This window comes from Athene noctua, chromosome 8 (assembly GCF_965140245.1).
Source record: "Athene noctua chromosome 8, bAthNoc1.hap1.1, whole genome shotgun sequence".
NCBI classification, from domain to species: Eukaryota; Metazoa; Chordata; class Aves; order Strigiformes; family Strigidae; genus Athene; species Athene noctua.
In genome coordinates this window covers 30,061,783-30,081,907 of record NC_134044.1, presented here as the reverse complement: position 1 = coordinate 30,081,907, position 20,125 = coordinate 30,061,783, and the positions used below count along the sequence as shown (strand labels likewise).

Sequence of the window (20,125 nt, the reverse complement as noted above, 5' to 3'; positions counted from 1 at the left end):
ACAGTAGTTACACTAATTAACTCTGCACTTGCTTATCAATAATCTGTAATTTCAGACCTTCACACTTGTTTGCTCAAGTGCCTTTTACTTGTTAGTGTTTTAATCTACAGAGCTGCAACTATCTCTGTAAAACTGTAACAAACAATTAAACCCCCCCATAACCCACTTTCAGAAGACATTGCCTGCTTTCCCCATCCTGGTGTGTTACACACCCAAGCAGCCCTGAACGTAGCAACTGGTACGTATGCAGCAAGAGGAACAACAAAAGAAACACAAAATCCTTCTCATGACACAGCTGTCAACAATTAAACTGTGTGAGGCTTTGCTAGTAGAGGTTATGAAGAAGCCCATGGAAATCTGAAACAGCTTTCAAAAGAAAGCACTGAAAATATGCACCAGAAACCGAGGAATAGATTGCAGATGGCAAATATATGTCTCTGCAGACTGTCAGGGAACAATTTGGTTTGACAAATGGCTGTGATCTGCACAGCTCCATGGTAGAAGATGAACCGTCAAGCTGCAGAGCAGCGGCATACAAAAATAATTAAGCAAGATTAAGCATGCCCCATGTGGATTTTTGTAGGAGAATTCACCCGTCTATTCAGTGGCCGGGTCCCACAGACTGCTGGGAGATGGAGGACCATCCACTCCTGCAAACAATGCTGTTTAATTTTTATACCATGCCTGTCACCTACAAACCCTCAGAACCATTTTAAGAAAGAAGAAGATATGGTGGAGTTGGTCCAGGAGCTGGGGCAGGGCAGGGAGATGCTCTGCCAGAGCCTGGAGAGCAGTGAGCCATGGTGCTGGAAAGCCACGCTGGAGCCTGCCAGCCCTCGGTGCCGTCCCTGCAGGGATGGAGGAGATCGAGCCCATCGTAAGTGGCGAACAAAGAGATCAAACGTTGGGGGAGTGCTCGGCCCAGCACCCCGGCGCCCCGGGCAGCGGGTTCCCGGCGCAGTGGCAGCGGGCTGGCCCTGCACACAGCCAGGGTAGGAAGGACTCGCCGTTGATGTGGGTTTTGGCAGTGACCCCTGCAGCTGGGCTGCTGTCTCAGCGCGGCCCTGACGGCCTCTGGGAGGTGGTGGAAGCTCTGGGGCACGTGGAGCCGGACGGCAGCACGAGTTCCCATGCTCAGCACAGCCCTGCCTCGGGTGGGAGCTCTCTCGGCAGCAGAGGAGCACAGAGGGCAGCGACTGGTCGTAGGCCTCCATTTAGGTTGCAGCGGGGCCAGGCCGTGGGCACTATGCACTCCCGGGAAGTTTGTTCCTGCTGCAGTGGCGTTCGTGGCTCGGTCCCGGGGCTGTCAGCGCTAGGCCGCTGGAGAGTAGCTTGCCCTTCTCTTGGCCACTCATTTCTCTCTCAAAGCCTGTGCTGGGTTCTCCCGAATGAGTCATTTACTCCGCTCTAACACTGCAGACTACAGTTTGCCCATGGTAGCAGCTCGCTAGCAACAGAGGGTTTGAGTAAGGCTGGAAGTTTCCCGAGTCCTCAGACAAGACTGGCTTTGGCTGCACTGCTGTGCCTGGGGAGAGCGGGAGGTGGGGATCTGCAGCAAGTAGGTCTGAAGTTGCATGAAAAATAGCTGAACTGGGACATTTTCTCTTGACAGAAGTGGTAAGAGAGGCCACAGAAGCTTCCTTTCTGTGATTCAGAAACTTGTAAATCTTCTTTGATTCACACCTTATAAGTAAAATTAGCTTGTGCCTCACTGTTGCCAAACCTTTTCAAAGCAAAGATATTTGTACAAAGGAATTCAGCAACAGAAATGGAATTCACTCGTGGATCAGATTACTGTTATTTCTGGCTGGAAGCAGTACCAGAAATACTTGCAGGGATTTCCACTTTGCCTTTGGAAAGATGTTGTGCATATTGTTGATAGAAAAGTAGCTGTTTGGGAGGATAATTCATATACATTAAGAGAGAGGAAGGAAGACGAGCCCCACGAAACTGTCACAGCCGTGAGTACGAGTGTTTAGCTTTGCCTTGTAACATTCAGTCACTTTTGAAACAGGGATCTTCAGCTGTTGTTGTTGAGAATGTTGTGACGTGAGCAGCAATTGCTGCTGCTCGGGAGGAGACGTTTTCAGCCCAAAGTCTAAGCTTTCATTCAAGCACAGTTCTTTATGCTGATTGTGCCTTGGCATCCTAGAGAGTTGTCAGACATCTTCCTGCATGTGGGGACTCTGCAGATGATAATTAATGGAGGCGTTTTGATGATGTTTAAGGCGGTGATCGTTTGTAACACAGGTCAATGTGATGTTACCTTAAAATATGAACTTACCCATCAGTTGGGAGCATCACCCAAGAAAAGTCTGGCATTTAAGACATGTGCTGATCAGTGGCCTGTACTTCACAGCAGCTTTGAGAAAACCCTCAGCCCACATGCCAGTGCTCTCCCTGAGGACAGAGGTGTCACCTGAGGAGCTGGGTTTGGGCTGATAGACTGCGTGGCTGCAGAAGGGGGTAGGGGAGAGGTGCAGGTCCCCGCGCAGCTCCAGCAGCGTTGGCTGCCTGGGGTGCCTGAGGACGGATGCAAACTGTGAATGCAGATACCTACTTGGCTGTAATACACACAGATGACTTCATGCTAAAAGTCAGAGTCCGCTGATCGTCGCCCTAAATGCTGATAAAAACAGTGGAATGAACTGGTGTCTGTAGTGTAATGTAGAAGGACGTTTCTGTTCCTGGCAAACAGAATTTTAAAGCAAAAGATTATGAGAAGGTTTTGCTTCAGTAAAAGTTAGGCGTGTTACATTAGTAATAGGGCTGATTGTATTACTTGACCCCAAAATAATATACTTGATATCTCTGAATGTCAAGTGAAGTCTTACTAAGCAACGACATGTTTCTGTGGCTACCTTGGCTGGGTTTCGTCATTCTGCTGGGTGGACCGTGCACAGAAGCGTATCTCCGAGGAGTGAATTCTTTGGCTCTTCAGAAATGCATGTGAAAGGGGACAGCAACATATGGACTTGGCATACCCCACTGTGGGAGCCTGGGAACATTTTGTGCCTGCAGCAAGTGTAGGAAGAAGGGAGGAGGAGAGAGGGGCGAGCAGCTGCGGGGAGCCGGGCGGGGACTGCACTGAGGGACGCGGCCGCTCGCAGCGGCAGGAGCAGCGCCGACAGGGCCCAGCCCTGCCCAGGGCTCTCTTATGGTTGAGGTGAAGAACAGGTCTTGTCCCACGGCCCTTCCTTCCACAGGGTCACAGCGGAATTGGGAGATTCTTGCAAAGAGCCCCGGGGCAACATCTGGACCAGAGGGTGCAGGTAAAATCACTGGCCAGACCAAAAGCAAGGCAGATGCCGAGGGAAGAGTGGAATCAGGGCTGGTTCGGAAGCTCAGCGCTGCCCATGATCGGAGGCTTCAGGTGCGAGTGGAGGCGGGAGCACCCTGTGGCTTTTCCAAATGTACCACCATGAGGAGATGTATTTATGGATCAGAAACGCCAAGTGCCGTACAGAATAATGAATTAAAAATAAAACCGTAGCAATCTCACACAAATTGCGGGTGAGCACGCCGCGGGCAGAAGGGCAGACACAGAGCGCTTGTGCTGAAAGCCTGCAGGAGTCTGTGTGTTCCCATATACTTCACAGCAAGTCTTCAACACATTTTCTCTGGGCTAGAAGCAGAGCGATGGCTTGCTTCTTCAGAGCTGTGGCTTTGCAGATGTAGTGGCAATATGTTCGGTCTCTCATTCTGGATCTTAAAGAACAACCCCCTCAACTCATAAATACCACGTACAATTAAATAGGGTGCATTTTCCTCTGCCTCGGATGCGTGACGCACCCCAGTGAGGTCAGTGGAGAGGCTCATGTTCCTTCCAATAGATTTTACGAGACACCTTAAAAGAAGATCTGATTTATTTACAGAGCTCAGAGGCGTTGGGCCTATTTTCCACCCCGACACCCTGATCAGGCGTTCAGCAGGAGAAGCTTTCGCTGCCTAGTTAATGTTAGTGTCTCCCTGTCTTGCTGGCGGCAGCACCAGCGCCCTCTTGGCATCGCCTCAGCTCTTGCCGGCTCACGGGGCCGGGGACACCACGGAGTCACATCTCACCGCCAGGCCCCGCTGCTCCCCTTCCCTGCAGTGGTGGCAATGAAGGGGGAGGTTTGCTGAGACCTAGGCATGACCCACTTCTCGGGAAGGAAGTAGTCTTGGCAGTGTAATGTAAATCTATTCTTACTGTCTTTCAGACTATATATTAATTAACGCTGTTATCACATGAAGAATTAATTGCATGGAATTATCCAAGAACTACAGAAATCTGAAATTCTTCAATTTTCACTCAACTCCAGTAGCCCAGAACTGCATCCCAGAAATAATCCAAAAAAAGGAAGTCACTTCTGGAGCTAGCACAAGAATCAAGCCGCTGCCTGGGGAAGAATGCGGAGCAGAGGGCCCAGCGTGGGAATCCCCCTCAGCCCTGGGGGCAGGACAGCTGGCAAGGCTCCTCCAGCACACACCCGATGTGTGCGTCCTGCGCCCAGTCCTTCTCTCTGGGTCTTGAATTCTCATTTTTGAATGGCCCAAGTAAATGAACAAATAGTTCTTTCCTTCTCAAGTGATGAGGCAAACTTATCACTACCAACATCCCTCTTAACTCCAGTGCAGTGGAGATTCAGCATGTCACCAGCAGCCTGACTTCTCTCCTGTTTCTGTATCATCTCTCCTCATCTTCTGCCCTTATCCTGCCTGTGGTTTTATTTGTCTGTTCCTGAGGTACTGTGTCTTGTATGGATTCCTGTACTGGTGATGGTTAATGATGGTTCCCATGCCCTGGCATTGAATTGGCATCCCATGTCTTTAAAACAATGCTGCTTTGCAGACACAATCTCTTTCCAGTGTGTTCCTGCCACCGTAACTGCTGGGAACAGCAAGAGCCCTGGCAGAAGAGTCAGACGGGCTCCCCGTGTGCAAGGCGTGCCAGGCTACTAGGGCTTTTCCTCATGGAGTGGGGAGAAGTATGAATGGGAGCTGATTTTATGATTATTTCAGTCAAGAAAAATCAGGGATATGAATTGCTGAACTGTCATCAATGTCAGTCACTGCAGATCTTAATTAAGCCTCTAATTTTAGTCTCATGCTAATGCTATTGTCAGCTCTTTCTGTGGAGCAGGTGATGCAGTTTTAGACGAGGCTCCACAGCTGCTTCGAGTGGATCATCTGGTTCCTATAACCTGACACCCAGCAGGAGTATCAGGACAGCATTTGGAAATGCTTTAGAAGGCCCTGGGGGTTTTATGCTTTTTTTTTTTTTTTTTTTTACTGCCACCCTGCTGCTGCCCTGCGCAGGCACCAGCCCTGGTCAGGTGTGATTTCACCTCAGCCGACCCCCCCGTTTGGCAAAAGAGAAAGGTTTGGTTAACGCAGTTACGTTAGAGCTCACTAACTCACAAGTCTGAAAGAAGGAGGCTGCTCATTTCAGGGTGCTGTAGAGGTGTGCTGCTCCAGCCCCACACCTGTGAGCAGTGAGGAGGGACAGAAGCGTCCACCGAGCAGAGGCCGCCCGCGGGTCTCCCCTCGTGTCCCCCAGGGCAGGCTGGGAGGGGGGTGTCGGTGTCGTTGAAGGAGGGCAGCGGGCTCGGCCTCGTCCCGCTCCCAGCGTGGGCCCAGTGGCCTCGTCCCGCTCCCAGCATGGGCCCAGTGGCCTCATGCTCTCCCAGGCAGTCCCGGGGCCCGGCCTGCTGGGCTGCAGCAGGAATTGAGGAGTTGATTGAGGAACTAAGGGCAGAAATTGTAACTGCAGCTGTGTTCTGGTGGCCCATCTGCTCTTGGGTATTTCTGCACGGCTCTAGTCTCCTCTGCGTTACCCTTCATGGATCGTAAACCTGCATAAAAGTGGTGCCTGGGGGGGTAACCTGGGCCCTCCGGAAAAACACCTGGACACAGTCGGGTTTTAGAGAGCAGTGGGAGCTTTATTCTTTTCTGGAAGATACTGAGCGTGTAGATGGGTGTGTGTGGGAGGCAAGGGTCGGGCATCCCTGCCGGGAGCGCTCGGCACCTCCGTCCTCTGGAGCTGCGGGACGTGAAAAACTTCCATAAAACGCAGAGGTTTATTTAAACACATATTTAATGTTAATGAGCTGAACCCACAGCACAGGTTTTTCTAACTTCAGAAACTGGTTGCTGGCATAGGGCAGCTGAGCTTTATTTGCAGAGAATTGTTATTCTCCGGTGAATCTGTAGGAGGAAGGCAGCATCGTGTTAACTGTTCACACTGGCTTTGGCTTCCTGGGTACACTCTGAGCCATCCCGGAGGATGCTCACAGGGGCCAGAAGATGACAGGAATGCCATTACAGGTTTTCTACAAAGAAAACAAAACTTTCTGAAGCTTCAGAAATCTCTGCTGGCTCATGCTGTTTCTGAGATACGTCCAAGATGGTGGTCACATATGAGACCTTCGAGCTCCTTTTGAAGGTCCGAAGGCTTTGTTTTCCAGGAGAAAAGCCTCTCTGAGCGCTATTTGTGCTGGACTGAACTTCAAACAAAATTGCTGCTAGGAACTGACAGCAGGCTATGTATGACAGCTAGTGGTACGGCACAGCCCTGTCAAGGAATGGATAATCCCCTATCCTTAAATATACTTTCTATTGATGTTGGCAGTGTACAAACTTCTAGGGTTTTTGCCAGTTATCCCAGACGTAACACTGTAATGTAAAAGCGCCACTGAGGAAATATCTATGCAAATCTCTATTTCAGAACTTCTTAACTAAGTAATCTAAGTGGGCAAATATGCTTCAGCCTATGGGGGCTTACAGTAGAAGAGTGTTCAAAAATAAAAGGAAAATATTTGGGAAACGTTTTTTTACTGTTACACAGACCTGGAAATTGTATCAAATAAGGGGATATAGCAGTTATTCTTACAGCTTAGTTTTCCCCAGCTAATTTATTTTTCATGTCTATCAGAATTCCAAGGTACCAAAGCAAGGCCCTTCCTAATGTTCCTCTAAGCTTAAACTGACAGTATAGTTGTCAAGGAATGGTGAAGGCTTTGACAAAGAATATTCCTGTGTTTTCATCTCAGTGCTGGAAGCAGGCAGTGTGAGGAGATCCCGGGGAGCAGCCGCAGCCTGGGGCAGGTCCTGCACGGCCTCTGCTCCCGGAGCTGCTGCTCGGGGCGGGGGACTGGCGGCAGCCCCGCCACAGGCAGCGCTTCCCATCTGCTGACCAGGGGAGGCCCGTGTCCCGCAGCCGCGGCGTGCTGTTAACGTACCGCGCCTTGGGGGTGGCTGGCGGGATCCCTAGCTGTGCCGGCAGGAGTTTGTTCTCTGATAGAGCTGCTCTGTGAGTGGACTCGTGCTGGCAGGGCGCTCAGAAAGGAACTTGCTTGCTGCAGGCAAACATACGAGTTTTCTTGCGTCGTGAAGACCCACAGAGCTGGTGATTTCCTTTCTTGGGTGTAGGTTGGGTGACAAGCCCTTGTGCAGCACTGGCACGCCGTGGAGAATGTCCCCTGGTGCTCTCTGGGGGGGCTTGCAGAGGCTCACAGGGGGCTGCAGCAGTGCCCTTGTGTTCGTGCGTTCCTCAGGGTTGGCCCCGAGTTCTGGTGCTGCTGCCCGGGCTCGCTGGGAGCCGCATCTGTACAAACACCGGCAGCAGTGTCACGTTTCCTCCTCGCAGCTGTTGGCAGAAAGAAGCCAGTGGTGTTGGTGGCATCAGATGTTCTGGGAGCTTGGGGAAGGAGGGACCTGGTATTGTTCCTCCTCAATTCTGTGACTGTATGTTGGGCGCTGTTTAGATTTTCTGTTGTTTGTGTTCTAAAGAAATTACCCTGAAATGAAATTAGAGATAAATGAAATCAAGTATCTGTCTGAGGAGAAGTTCACGTAGATCCCATTTGTTTTCATCTCAAACTCAAAATTTAATTATTTTTTACGGGAATAAAACTCCAAATTAGACAGGAATGTCTTTATTTGTGCAACATGTTGACGTTCCCAGACTCAGTTGCGTTCAGTTTGTTGAACTGGCTTCAAAGTCAGTTCCCACTTGAAGCTTTTTCCCTGTAAAGCTGCATTTTTCAGCTAATTCCTCAGGAACCTGAATCCCTTCAAGTGTCAGGGTCCCCAGGGAGAGGTCAGCGCTCCCGGGGTGTGTTGGGCCGCTTGGCCACCGTGGCATCTGCGTTGTGTTAGGGGAAACACGATCCTGCTGGCGGCTCTGCAGCTCTGACAGCCTAACGGCTCCTTAAACTGACACGTAACTCAGCATTTCAGAATAAATTTTAAAAACAGACAATGAAATAAGCCACTTGCATTTTCTCAGTAAAAAGCTGAGTGTTTTCAGAAAAAAATGATGTTTTTCCACGCCATTTCATAGAAAGCATTGAGGATGCCGGGTGCTCGGTGACAGGAGCGTTGGCTGCCGGCAACCACACCAGAGAGTCACGGGGGAGACCTTCTTGGTTTTGAACATCTGAATCCAGGGATCTAGCTTTGCCTTACACTGGCTGGTGCAATCACCGCAGGCCTGGCTGGAGTTAATTGCACGAAATGGGAAGCTTGCCAGGGGCTCGTTATCTTGGTTCAGTCATTAGCACAAAACCAGTGTAAGGATTAGCTGCTTGCTGTCTCAGGTGTTAGTGGTGATACCAGCCAACAAGCTCAGGTCTTGTCAGAAGCAGCACATGCTGGAAGAGGTGGCAGCCTTTCTGACTGATAACACATGTATCAGCTTTTTAAAATGCAAGTGTTCCTCACTGGAATAATTTTATTTTATTCCTCTCTTTGAATAGTTTAACGTGTTTCAGATCTTCTCACTTTTCAGTCGGCAACCCGCACCTGCCTTTTCAGGGGTTTTGCAAACCTATGAGACAGATTTATTCATGTCTCTGACTGATGTTCCTGAAACTTTCCAGCCCAGCTTCACTGGGCTCTGTGGCAGTGGGGGTGCAGCTGCTGGGCTGTCACCAGTGTCACAGGAACTTTGCAGGGAGGGGAGGAAGGAATTGGGCTTTGAGATTCTGAGGGATATTACTTTGATGAGGAAAGAATATATTTAACTACTGTGGGGAAGTGTGGGATTTAGCTGTTTTGTAGTATAGATGAGAAATTCTGGTCCTGAAAGTCTGTACAATTACTGAGGAAGCAATGGGAAAAGTCACATCCTTGTGGGCCCCAGGAGACCCTCCTGCAAATCAAGGCAGACTTAACATTTCTTAAACACTTCTTGAACAAGGGGAAAAAGGCCCCAAACTTGTTCCTCCTCCTGCTCCCCAGCATTTCAGGCCTCTGTTCTGTTTTATAAATAAGCAAAACAGAGACAAGGCCAATCTGTGAAGGATCCCTTTGGGAAAGGCCTTTGACCTTGCATAGAGAGACCTGTCCTGGGGGGCTCCTGTGCCCGCACGCTGTTGCAGAGAGCAGAGCTGGCCGCCTGCCCCGGCCGGCAGCAGTGCCCGCTCTGTGGCCCACCTGGAAGTGAAGCACAACCATGTTCTCGGGCTCGGGAGCACTAATTAACAAGCAGAACCAACAATGACAGTGCTTCACCAACGGCTGAACTCCAGCATTTCCCCATCCAGGGTTTCTGGGGGTGGCTGCAGCCGGGCTGTATGCAGGGGAGCGCGAGGAGCCGAGCGGTTCCCAGTCAGGCTGGTGCCATCTGTGAGGCGGCTCCGGGGAGCCTGAGCCCTGTGCCCTTTGGGTGCCGAGGCCCTGCCAGGAGCTGCGGCTCCCAGGCGCCAGAGCTGGGCCTGTGCGGGGCTTGGCCATGGCAGGTGAGAGCAGCCAGGGCCGGCTCCACACCAAACCCTGACCCCGGTTTCTTAATAGATTAATTCTTCCATAAACCACTTCTGAGAAGGAGCACTCTGTGCAGCAGCCTTTGCAGTTACGCCGTGAGTGAGTCCCTGATTTGCAGTAGCCTCGGTGTGTTCTGGACAGTGTGAAAGGCCCTTTGCTTTAGGGAGTCATTTTTTGAGGGGCCTTAAATTTCTGAACTTCCAAACTACATTCTTGTGATTGAATATTTATTGTTGAACTCAGCATGAAATATAGAACAAAGCCTAAATCTAGGGATGCTCTTGACTTTAGCAGTAAACACTGACAGCATTTTTAATATATACTGTATTTTAGTGGTGAATGCTTAAAATTCTTCTTGTGTTTTGTGTCCTCAGCTATTTCTCTCTCTACTGTGGTTAGCCCTAGATTCTGTGTTGGAATGAGCAACATGCAGAGATCTAAGATTTATGATAAGCTTAGCCTAGACTGGTCTAATACATGTTTTATAGAAAAGTATAGATATTTTCTGGCAATGGCATAGATATTTTTTTTCTTTTGACTTTTATGTGCTATTCCATCTACATGTTTAAAAAAATGGGTAAAGACCACAACGGTCAGTGGGGAGAATGGCTGCTCTTTTGTTAGCACTTGCAAGACTTGAACAGGACTTGACTCCCACCTAGTTAGAGCCTGCTGGTCCAAGATCACCGATTTCAGTCCATTCTGTCATTGGAAAATGTTAATTCTCTCAGAATTAACGTTTGGTGGTGGTGGGAATAGGGTTCAGTAGAGGGTCAGCATGGCACTGACTGACAGCCTGAGTCTGTGGGCCTTGGCCTGGTCCAGCTGGCCAGGCCTAGTACAGTTTCCAAGGCACAGCTGTTAATCTCATTTACTCTGAAGTATTATCAAGAAATATAAATATACAGGACTGATGCAAATTCAAAAATCCACAAAACACCTTTTGTACTGTTTGACAAAATCACGTTTCTTTTGTGTAAAATATCCTTGGTGTTTTGCTGATTCCAAAGAGAAATGCATTGCAAGCAGTTACAGCAGTAACTAATAAGTAGAATTGTAACTGCTTACCAAAAGAAAAAAACACTGTAATGATATAAGGGCAGAGCTGGTACAAAAAATATTCTTTATTAGAGTCAAAATGAGACAGAAGCAAAACAATGTGCTAGTATTTCCTCAGGGGTAGCACTTAAGCAGTTCTTTGCTTACAGAAATATATCACAGAAGGTTTGTATCAAAGTAAGGTTAGCCTGAGGTATTTGTGTGAGAGGAGATAACCATCTCCTTTTGGAATTTCACAGATAGGCTTATCAGGTAAAAGAAATAGGCACAGGAGTAATCAGAGCCTTCAAAAGACACTTTTTGTCCCTGGGCCCTTCTCCAGAGAACACAATGTCCTGAGGGGACACTGAAACAAGAGTTGTCTGTATTAAGTGAAAAGCAGATACGTTCAAGTTATGGTGTTGAAGAAGGTGCATGTCCCGCTGTAGCTCTGTGCCCCGTGACCAGCACGCTGCAGTGGGTAACGCACCCAGGGCTCTGGGTTCCATGACATTGAGGCGCTTCCCAGCCGCCTCCCCAGCACCCCGGGTCTGCTGTGGTGTCTGCGCGGCCTTGGGCTGCCCGTGTCCCCCCCCGAGGCTCAGCCCTGCGGGGACTCGTGTCCTCGCTCCGCGCCTGCTCCGTAAGGCGCTGGACCCGCACAAGATGTGCTGCGTGCTGCCGGAGCGCTCGGCTCGTCCCTTGCGCAGGAGCCGGGGGGAAGGCGCCATCGGCCCCGGAGAGGTGGGGGAGGACACCTGGGAAGGGTCCTGTCTCCAGGAGGGGGGTGACAAAGGGCTGGCAGCACAGGAGGGGGGAGCCGCGAGGCCCCCAAAACCTCTCTGCTCTCGCTCCTGCTCTGGGCGTGTTGTGGCTTCCTCAGGCCCGTGGGCCAGCTGACACAAGGGCTCTGCTCTCTGTTCCGCTTTCCTGCGCCTGAGGAGAGCAACCACAGTGGTGTTAGGGGAGTCAGGGATCCAGCTTTCCAGAGAGAAAGGAGGTTAAGGACAAGGTCTCTGTTCCTCCAGCTCGTGATTCTGGCAAGTGTCAGAAAGAAAAGGGGCAAGGAAAGCGTGCTGCATTGCGCCAGGCCCGTTCTCAGATGAACTAACTAACCAGGGTTTTGTAAATTGTTCTCTAGAACTAAACTAGACGTGTTTTGTAAATTGTTTTCACTAATCTGGTTCAAAATCCCCATCAAATTTTGCCCTAAGTTAATACTTAGCTGTCTCAGGAATATTAGGTTAAGCTCATTGAGAATAACTAAGCTAAAATCGTGACCTGATCTAAATAAGTCTGTGCTAGCTTTAGTTTAAGAACCAATGACTGGTACAGCTTGTGTCTAGAGGCTGTGGTCTGTCTGTGGGCAGAGAGAGGTGTCATGGTCTGATCTGACAAAGTCTGGTGATTTCCATCAATGAATCTGAGAGAGATACCAAAAGAGCTACCAAATGACTCTCCAGAGCCGCAGCCTCTCACACAGATAGCATCCCAAAAAATGCCACTGGGCTTTCAAAAGGGTTCTAGCTCTCTTGTTTTCTTTTTAATATTGTCCTGTGGCATCCAAGTGTTTGAAGACTAAAGGCATCAGCTGGGGGTAAAACACCTGCTTTTATTTCCAAGCAAGAAATCAGTGGGCAAGAAGGCAGGACTGGATTTCAGAGGAAGGAAAAGGCCCTCGGAGGCTGATAGAGCTGTCTTGGAGGTAAAGAAGTCACAATGTCTTGGAGATACTATAGAAGAAGCCAGAGGTGCCCATAACTCCAAAACTCAGCCTGTTTGGGTTTGTCCCACCATCACAACTCTAGGCTATGAGGAGAGCTGAACCGTGTCTGCAGGGGAGTTTTGGGAGAGAATGACTTACACCAGATGTTCAGACTGCACAGTAATTAGCAGTAAAGAAGTCAAGAAAAGGTGAAGTTTAGTAGCTCTCTGTTTCCTTTAGCAGACACGTATCTTCAGGTTAAGCCACTGCTTTGGCATCCAAACAAGCTTTCCAGCAACCTCTCTTGGGTAGCAAGGGTAATCTTTCTGGATCTGCCCCCTTGTATAAAACAGACAAACTTCCCTTCTCCTAAGCAGACTTGTTTGGGTCGAGGACTGTGTCTGAGCATACAGAAGTGACACCCAGCCCCACGAAGAGCGGATCCCAGTTCTGCCCCGTGAGCGCTGCTGCAGCGTGGACACCAGTGCTTGCACCTGGCCCTGCCGGTGCTGTGGGGGCAAAGGGCAGCCCTTGGCCTGGAGCGTTTCTGTAAACAACCCCCTCAGAAGCCAGGGAGAAGCCTCGTGCTCCAAAAGCATCTATTAATATGCAATAATCAAATTATTTCTTCTTTTCAAATTTTAACGCTAAAGAATACGCTCTTTTTACGTTAATGCAAATACATAAAAAGTGCTAGACTGTAAGTACCAATCCATGGTTCTGTTGGGCTTCAAAATAGAAATGTTTTGAGTTCTCTACTCCAAGTTGTTTCTGAATTCTATAGAAGTTTCCCATAAAAGGGCTTTGTTTTCAGCTGTAGTGCCTGACTTTCCCCGAGAGCACGGCAAAGGGAATGGTGAGGTATGCCGTCATACTGAGCTGGTCATGTTAGCAAATTCTTTTCTAAAAAAAGGTGTCAGATTGTTCAGCCAGCTGAAGTAATCCAGTTGGCAGGAGAGTGACTTAATTCAATAAGCAGAATTTTAAAAACACTGTGGTTCTTTGTTTAACAGCCAGATTCTACAAAATTAGCTCCAGCTCTGAAATAATTTCTCTCCCCACCCTGCCCGCACACTGTCCCCCTTCCGTCCTGCATGTCACTGCCTCTCCTCACCGCTGGGTTTGTCGGTGCCGGTGGGTGCTGGAATGGTCCCACACGTCCCCCCCACACCCAGGGGCCCATGCTCTCGACTGAGGCTCGGGGCGCCCGAGAAGGACACGGGCCCCTCGGTGTCCGGGGCTCCTGCGCGTGCCCCAGGCAGGAATTCGCTCCGGAGGGAGAGCCAGGTGTCTAAAACAAATCCTGTGACTTGTGCAGGTAGATGGCAGAGGTCGATCTAAATCTGTAGTCAGGGCTGGGCGGGGAGGACCCACAGTGCTGGGAGGAAGAGCTGGGTGTTACCCGGGAATGTCTGTGAAGGGCTGAGCTGAGTTACCGTGAGCGCAGAGCGACGCTGCGACGCGCTGCTGCTGCCAGGCTGGGAGCACCCGCGGGCAGCAAACCCGGCGCAGGCTGGAAACGCTCAGGACCTGCAGCCACCTTTGCAGGGAAAGAATCTGGGCTGTAGTCCTGAGCCTGCCAGGCTGCTGCGCCTCGCTCCCAGCAGAATGCCGTGTTCCCTTGTTTCTTCTCATCTCTTTTTTTCTTTTCTTGTCTGTTGAGATGAATGAGAACAGGAGTTACCTACCTGCTGCTGGCAGTTACTGGTGGGGGTAGGGTGGCTCCACCACTGCTCAGAGATGCTTCTTAACCTTTTCTCTCTCTTTTTTTTTTCTGCCTGTCTTTCCAGAGTGCTGCTTGTTTGTGCACTGACCCGCTTCGAGGTTGTACATTTCGTATCACCAGCAGCCCTGGAGCTTTTTTCCAAAGATATTTCTTCCCTTCTCCTGGCCTATGCTGCTCTTTTTACCTTTCCTGCTTTGTGAAAAGCGTCGCTGTTGGTTTGTGGGTTCCTCTTTAGTGAGGAACATCACTTTGATCTGTATTACTTGAAACCACGCGACGTTTGGTCCGAAGCACGTCCCCTGGGGAGGGGGCTCTGAGACTACTGATCACAGCTGGCGAGGCCTGAGTCTCCCGGACTGTTCCCTCCATGGCGCTCTGCTGGCTTTTCCCTTTCCTGTGGATAATGTTCTGCCCAGATCGGCCCCTTCTGAGCAGAGCTGGAGGAGGCAGGTTGGAACAACCAGGCCCAGGGCAGGGGTGGCCCAGCAGCAGCAGCAGGACCAGAGCAAAGCAGGCCGTGTCCCCTCCCCGGGTGCCCCTGTGCTGTCCGCGGGCAGGGGGGAGACAGCCAGGCAGACCCACTCCTGCCCGAGGGAAGCATGGCGAGGTGGTCCCGTGGAATTCCCTCCGGGGTCGTAGGCATGGAAAACACCGATTTTCCTGTTAGCCCATGTTTCAAATCATGTAGATGTTCAGAAATACGGCTGGCTTACGATGAACAGTATGTGTCTGCCTTATTTATGTGGTGCCAGGCTTTACCCCGCCTCCTCCTGAGCCTGGCTGGAGGTGGCACCCCTGACCACGGGGTCAGCAGAGCCTGCCTGCTGGGGGCAGAGGCAGCAGCGGGTGTTGCTCCCGTCTCAGTCTGGCAGCGGTGCTGTTATGAGTTTTGTCTGTTGTCCACTGATCCTTTGCTTTCCTTTTCAAATGTACCCTCATAATCTTAAACAAGCACAGATGCGACTGAAATTCCAGGCAGAATTGCACTGCAAATGTCACCCCTTCTTTTCTGCTACCACCATTTCATATATGATTTGCTTTCCATTTCAGGTCTGCTGGTTTCAGGCTGGAGTATTTTTTTATAGTCTGTATTATAAGAAAACCCGCGTGTGAAGAAAGGAATAAGTAAATGGAAAACAAACTATAGGCGTGGCCATTAATTCTTCTGGGGAGAGGACGGCCTGCCTTCTGCAAGTGTCCAGACGTGCTGCGGGATATGCGAGGTAAAAATAGAAAGCAGAGTACTAAAACAAAGAGGGAGTAAAGATGAACATGGGGGACTTGGTGGCCTAAATATAGACAATTCTGCCCCTCTCCAGTGACTTACAGTAACAGAGAATATTCTGCAGCCAGTGTGATCTGGCCAATACCCAAAATGTAACACAGAGACCTGACAGTAGGATTGCAGCTAGAAAATGTGGCATTCGCTTTGGCACAGCTGTCATATTATACTAAGCCAGTTACCCTTTAATCCTAATTAATACTCTCTCTTTCCACTCTGAGCCAGGTTCTGTGTTCAGCAGTAATTCCGGGGGGTCTGCTGCTGTCCCCGCAAGAGCCCTCCGTCTTCGGCAGCCTGTTCCTTTGTGCTCCTTCCATGAGGGAGCAGCTGAAATGATGAACGAAACATCACCAGTATTGAAGAGGACTTCTGGCATCTGCCCCTGCAGAAGAAATCAGCGTATTGTTCATTAAAGATACCCACACTCATACGGGGAACATGTTCCAGAGCAGCTGTGGCTGCCCCCTCCCTGGAAGGGTTCAAGGCCAGGTTGGACGGGGCTTTGGGCATCCTGGGCTGGTGGAAGGTGGCCCTGCCTGGGTCAGGGGGTGGCACTGGTGGGCTTTGAGGTCCCTTCCCACCCAAACCATCCTGTGATTCTGTGCTCACCAGACAGTGCCAGTTCAGGGTTTCTGTCAGAGGGAGGGGGAGGTCCCGCCCTGCCAAAACCCTCCCAGCCTCCTGCGCAGCCTGGGAGACTCCAGGCCTCTTCCAGCCTGGGCTAGGTTTCCACCCCAAACCACTAATGTACAGAATAAATATATTTTGTGGGAGAGAGGGAGGGATACAAGCTGAGATCTGGTGTCTGGCTCCTTTAGGTAGCGCTGATGCTCACAGACATTACTGTATTCCCAGCGTTTTTCGGATTGTGTGATTTACTACAGTTTGCAAATACACACAGTAACCAGAAGTTATTAAATATGGCTGATTTTAAAGGACAATGTGTCTTTAACAAATGCTATATATATGTTATATAAACATTGCAAATGTTATACCATATAGTTTTTATAGTTTTAGACTGCTATTAACGGAGACAAACAACGTTTGTAATCTAAGAATACTGAAATGGTTTGGTCTCTATTTTTTTCTAATTATAGAATTTAATATTTACCAAAATAGATCTCCTTGCGCATGTGATGAAATATTTAATTCCAAACACAAGTATAAGTGCAGCTGGAGTGGATCTTGACTTGCGTCAAGAAATCAAAGCAGGCACGAAGGGAAGAGCGTACGGTACGTCAAACAGCGGGTTTTTAACCGTGCAGAAAGGGCTGATTAAAAGATGTTATTGTTGCACTTCAGTGGAAAAAAATGGGTGTGTGCATGTGATGGACAGTTACCATATCAGAAATAATTGGAATTAACACACTTTCTCTTACTCTTCAAAGACCGTGTGTGTCTGTGGGGTGGTAGGAGCGCGGGGTGGTGCTGGGAGTGACCCTGGTGATTCCTGCTGGGGGGACGCTGCCTCTCGCACAAACCTGGCTCAGCCAGGTTAAGCCCAGCCAGGCCGGAGCTGGGCAGCAGAAGTGGGGGCAGGAGGGAGCCGGGCTGCAGCAGCGTGTGGCAATCCCCGTGGCCCTGACAGAGGCAGAGGGTCCAGTTCATGAGCGTTCCTTGAGCCACCCTCCTACTACCCATATTTCCAGCACTCCCCCAGCCCAGGAGCACCCACCCCCTTTCCTTGGAACGCACCTTTTGACAAAAACACCTGAAAACACCTCATTCTGTCTCAGGCTCTCCCACCTGCAGCCGCTTTATGGAGCCCAGCACTTCCAGCTCTCCCACCATCTATTCTGGCACCCAGGGACCTTCCCGGCCCACGCGAGGCACAGCTCCGTGCCCGGTGGGTTTGGTGCAGCAGCACTGTGTCTTACTGCGACAGCTGCGTGGGGCAAGGTGGGTTGGCCATATGTTGGTATCTGTAGTGTTATGCAAATGTTTGCATCTGTGGCAGTTCCCTAATGAAGTCATGTCCCTTAAATGTCTCGGAGGGGTTTCTCGGAGCTTGTCTCCAAGCCGCTGCTGGCTGCTGTCCCCAGCAGTGTCCCGGGAGCAGCCCGGCCAGTGCCTGCGGGGCCGAGGGGCCCGGGGCAGGCCCAGCTCCGACACGCCACAAGCCCCGGTGGCTGCGCCTGCCGTGGAGGCGCCTGGGGAGGCCCTTCTCGGGGAACCTCGCTTCGCCGGGGGAGCAGGAGGACCCGTCTCCAGCTCAGCTGTCAGCCATTAAGCTGAGTAACAAACCTCCAAACCTTGGCTTTTTCCACTCAGGAGCTGTGGCAGGATGTGAGAGCAGCACCACTCAGGGAGCTGCGGCGTGGACCTCGCTGCGTAAGTCAGCACTGCGGGCTGGGAAATGGACGTGGGCAGGTGTGGCCTTTGGAGAGGCTTCAGAGGTAATCCATCAATCTACTGAGTAATGTCACGCTTTTGTACCACACAACCTCTTGGGAACTGCATTTGTGTAATTACTGTGTCTGTTCCTTTATGGTCTGAAAAATGTTGAGAATAGCAAATGCTTTTGAGAAGATTGGAAATGTTTTTGAGGGCTGATGCCTCTACTGGAAATCTTGGACATAGTCTGCAAGAATGTGGCTCAAGTGATAGAGTCAGGCCCAGGTACTTCAGTTGCCTTCCCCCAGGAGCTGATAGTGACACTTGCTGCTGGCGGGGGGATGAACCTCAGACAGATTTTATGTCCCCATGTCTTCGGCAGCGTCCAAAGCCCGAGGCAGCCTGTGTTTCCTGGAAGAGCTCAGTACAGAGGAGTCACTTCCATCATCTTGGTTTGTGCAGTGTTTTCCCAGTAGAGGTGCAGATGCTTGTGCAGTAATAACAGCTTGCGAAAGTTACTTTTTTGGGAAGCTCTAGAAATAATCCACAGGTTTTAGTAGTCCGAGGCCACAGGCAGGAGGAGGAAGGAGCAGTGCACCCCTACAATTTATCTTGATTTGCTTTTATTTAGTACCTGCCCCCAAGGACATCCTTGAGCTTTTCCAGTCATTTTGCATCTGACAGCTACTCTAAAAGCAACAAATGTGTCTAGCAAGCATCTAAATGCCCCAAAACCCAATGAATTTTATCTTCAACCCAGATCTGGAGCAATTGTAGTGAATCAGTGCTGGTTTTCTAGATTGATGAGGTGTGTGACAGATGACTGCTCTGCCCAGTGTGCTGATAAAATGCTTTAATGACCCCACACCCAGGAAGAGCAGCAACAATAGATGACAAGAAGTAACTTTTGTTCAGCACTTAGTCACACAGCAGTAGTCACCTGAGGTACATAGAAAGCCTCCTGAAGCTTCACACAAGAGCGGCTGATGTTTCTTGTTCTTCAGAGGTCCCTCAACAGCATCTCCAAAGAAAATGTGGTGAAACAAGTAGTTTAACTCTCAGGCAATAGCATGTTGCCATTGAAAAGCAGATTTCTTCCCGCCTTGAGTCTGCTCTTTCTCTCTCTAAATCAACAGCACCTTTCACCTTGCTGTACTGATGAGGGACTTTTTCCCAGCATGCAGTTAAGTCCCATTGTTCCCCAGGAGCACATGCCTGTGGGGACTTCATCTCTCGATCACTATCAGTCCTTGCTGGACACTGCATTCCTTTAGGATAAAGCTTTAGACCAGCTTTTGTGCGAGCCAGCAATGAGGCAAACAGCCCCGATAGCCCAGGTCCCTCAGCCTAATCCAGAGCCCAGGTCTCTCAGCCTAATCCAGACGTGCTGTGCTGAGGCAGTGACTGTTTGCCTTTTCTTTACTAGTTTGTGAGGGCATTTTACAGCTTCTTTTTTATTATTTCTTGCAAAAACTCTCCTTCCTCTCCCGAGTGGAATGAGCTAAATCTTTAAATGGAGTACAGAGTTTTTCTGGCATTTATGTATTTTAAACACAGGTTAAACTCTGTGCCTGGAGCAGACCATGGCCCTGGGGACAGCCAGCCTGGAGCAGTGACAGGGCCAAGTGGGGCCAGGCGTTCCTCCCCAGGAGGACGTGGCCCCCGTGGCAGCAGGCACAGAGGAGCGTGGGGAGGGTCATGGGGACGGTCCCAGGGGGCTGGAGTCTGCAGGGATAAAGGATTTGTGCCCAGTTCGTGTCCAGTGCACAGTGGGAATAGAGCTCAGCTCTCGGGTGACCTGCAGCAGCCACAGGGCTCCCCTCTGCAGCTCTACTGGGCATCAGCAGTAAATGCACTTGCATTACCTTAAAATTACTTTCTCAAATGCATCTGTCAGTTTTCATGCTTTCCTTAATTAAAATGAGCCCATTCCAGCCTATACCTGCCCCTTCACGTGCATCTCTACACGTATATCTGACCACAACCGCCATCGTGTTTGATCTGTGTTAACAACTGTTGTCTGGAGTCTGGAAATACTTGTGCACATTCACAGTCCTGTGCAGTACAGGAATCCTGTGCAGTGCAAACTCTGTGTAACCTTTGTAGTGTCTGGAGCAACGGTAAAGAATTTGGGATTGGGAACACACTGCATTGTTCTTTATTGGTACTGCATTCTGAAGAGAACAAACCAGGGCCTTGTTGTGCCAGGTTTTGCAATTTAAGAAAGCCTTTGCTGTAATGAATTTACAGCCTAAGTGGCATTGTTCTGTTCTAGGTTACAAGTTGTTTTTCA

The 20,125-nt window shown here is 50.0% G+C and overlaps 1 long non-coding RNA gene across 8 annotated transcripts in view; it reads left to right on the top strand.

Annotated features, from left to right (window-relative positions):
- LOC141963116 (uncharacterized) overlaps positions 1-20,125 on the top strand; it is a 92,305-nt gene that overhangs the window by 42,047 nt on the left and 30,133 nt on the right. For 6 of the 8 annotated variants that reach the window (XR_012634052.1, XR_012634049.1, XR_012634046.1 and 3 more), the window contains 4 exons: positions 15,267-15,439; positions 15,724-15,987; positions 16,596-16,731; positions 17,770-17,894. This is a non-coding gene — a long non-coding RNA (uncharacterized LOC141963116). Of the gene's footprint in view, positions 1-15,266; positions 15,440-15,723; positions 15,988-16,595; positions 16,732-17,234; positions 17,398-17,769; positions 17,895-20,125 lie in introns of all 8 variants that reach the window. The other 2 variants (XR_012634048.1, XR_012634050.1) reach the window with 2 other exon arrangements.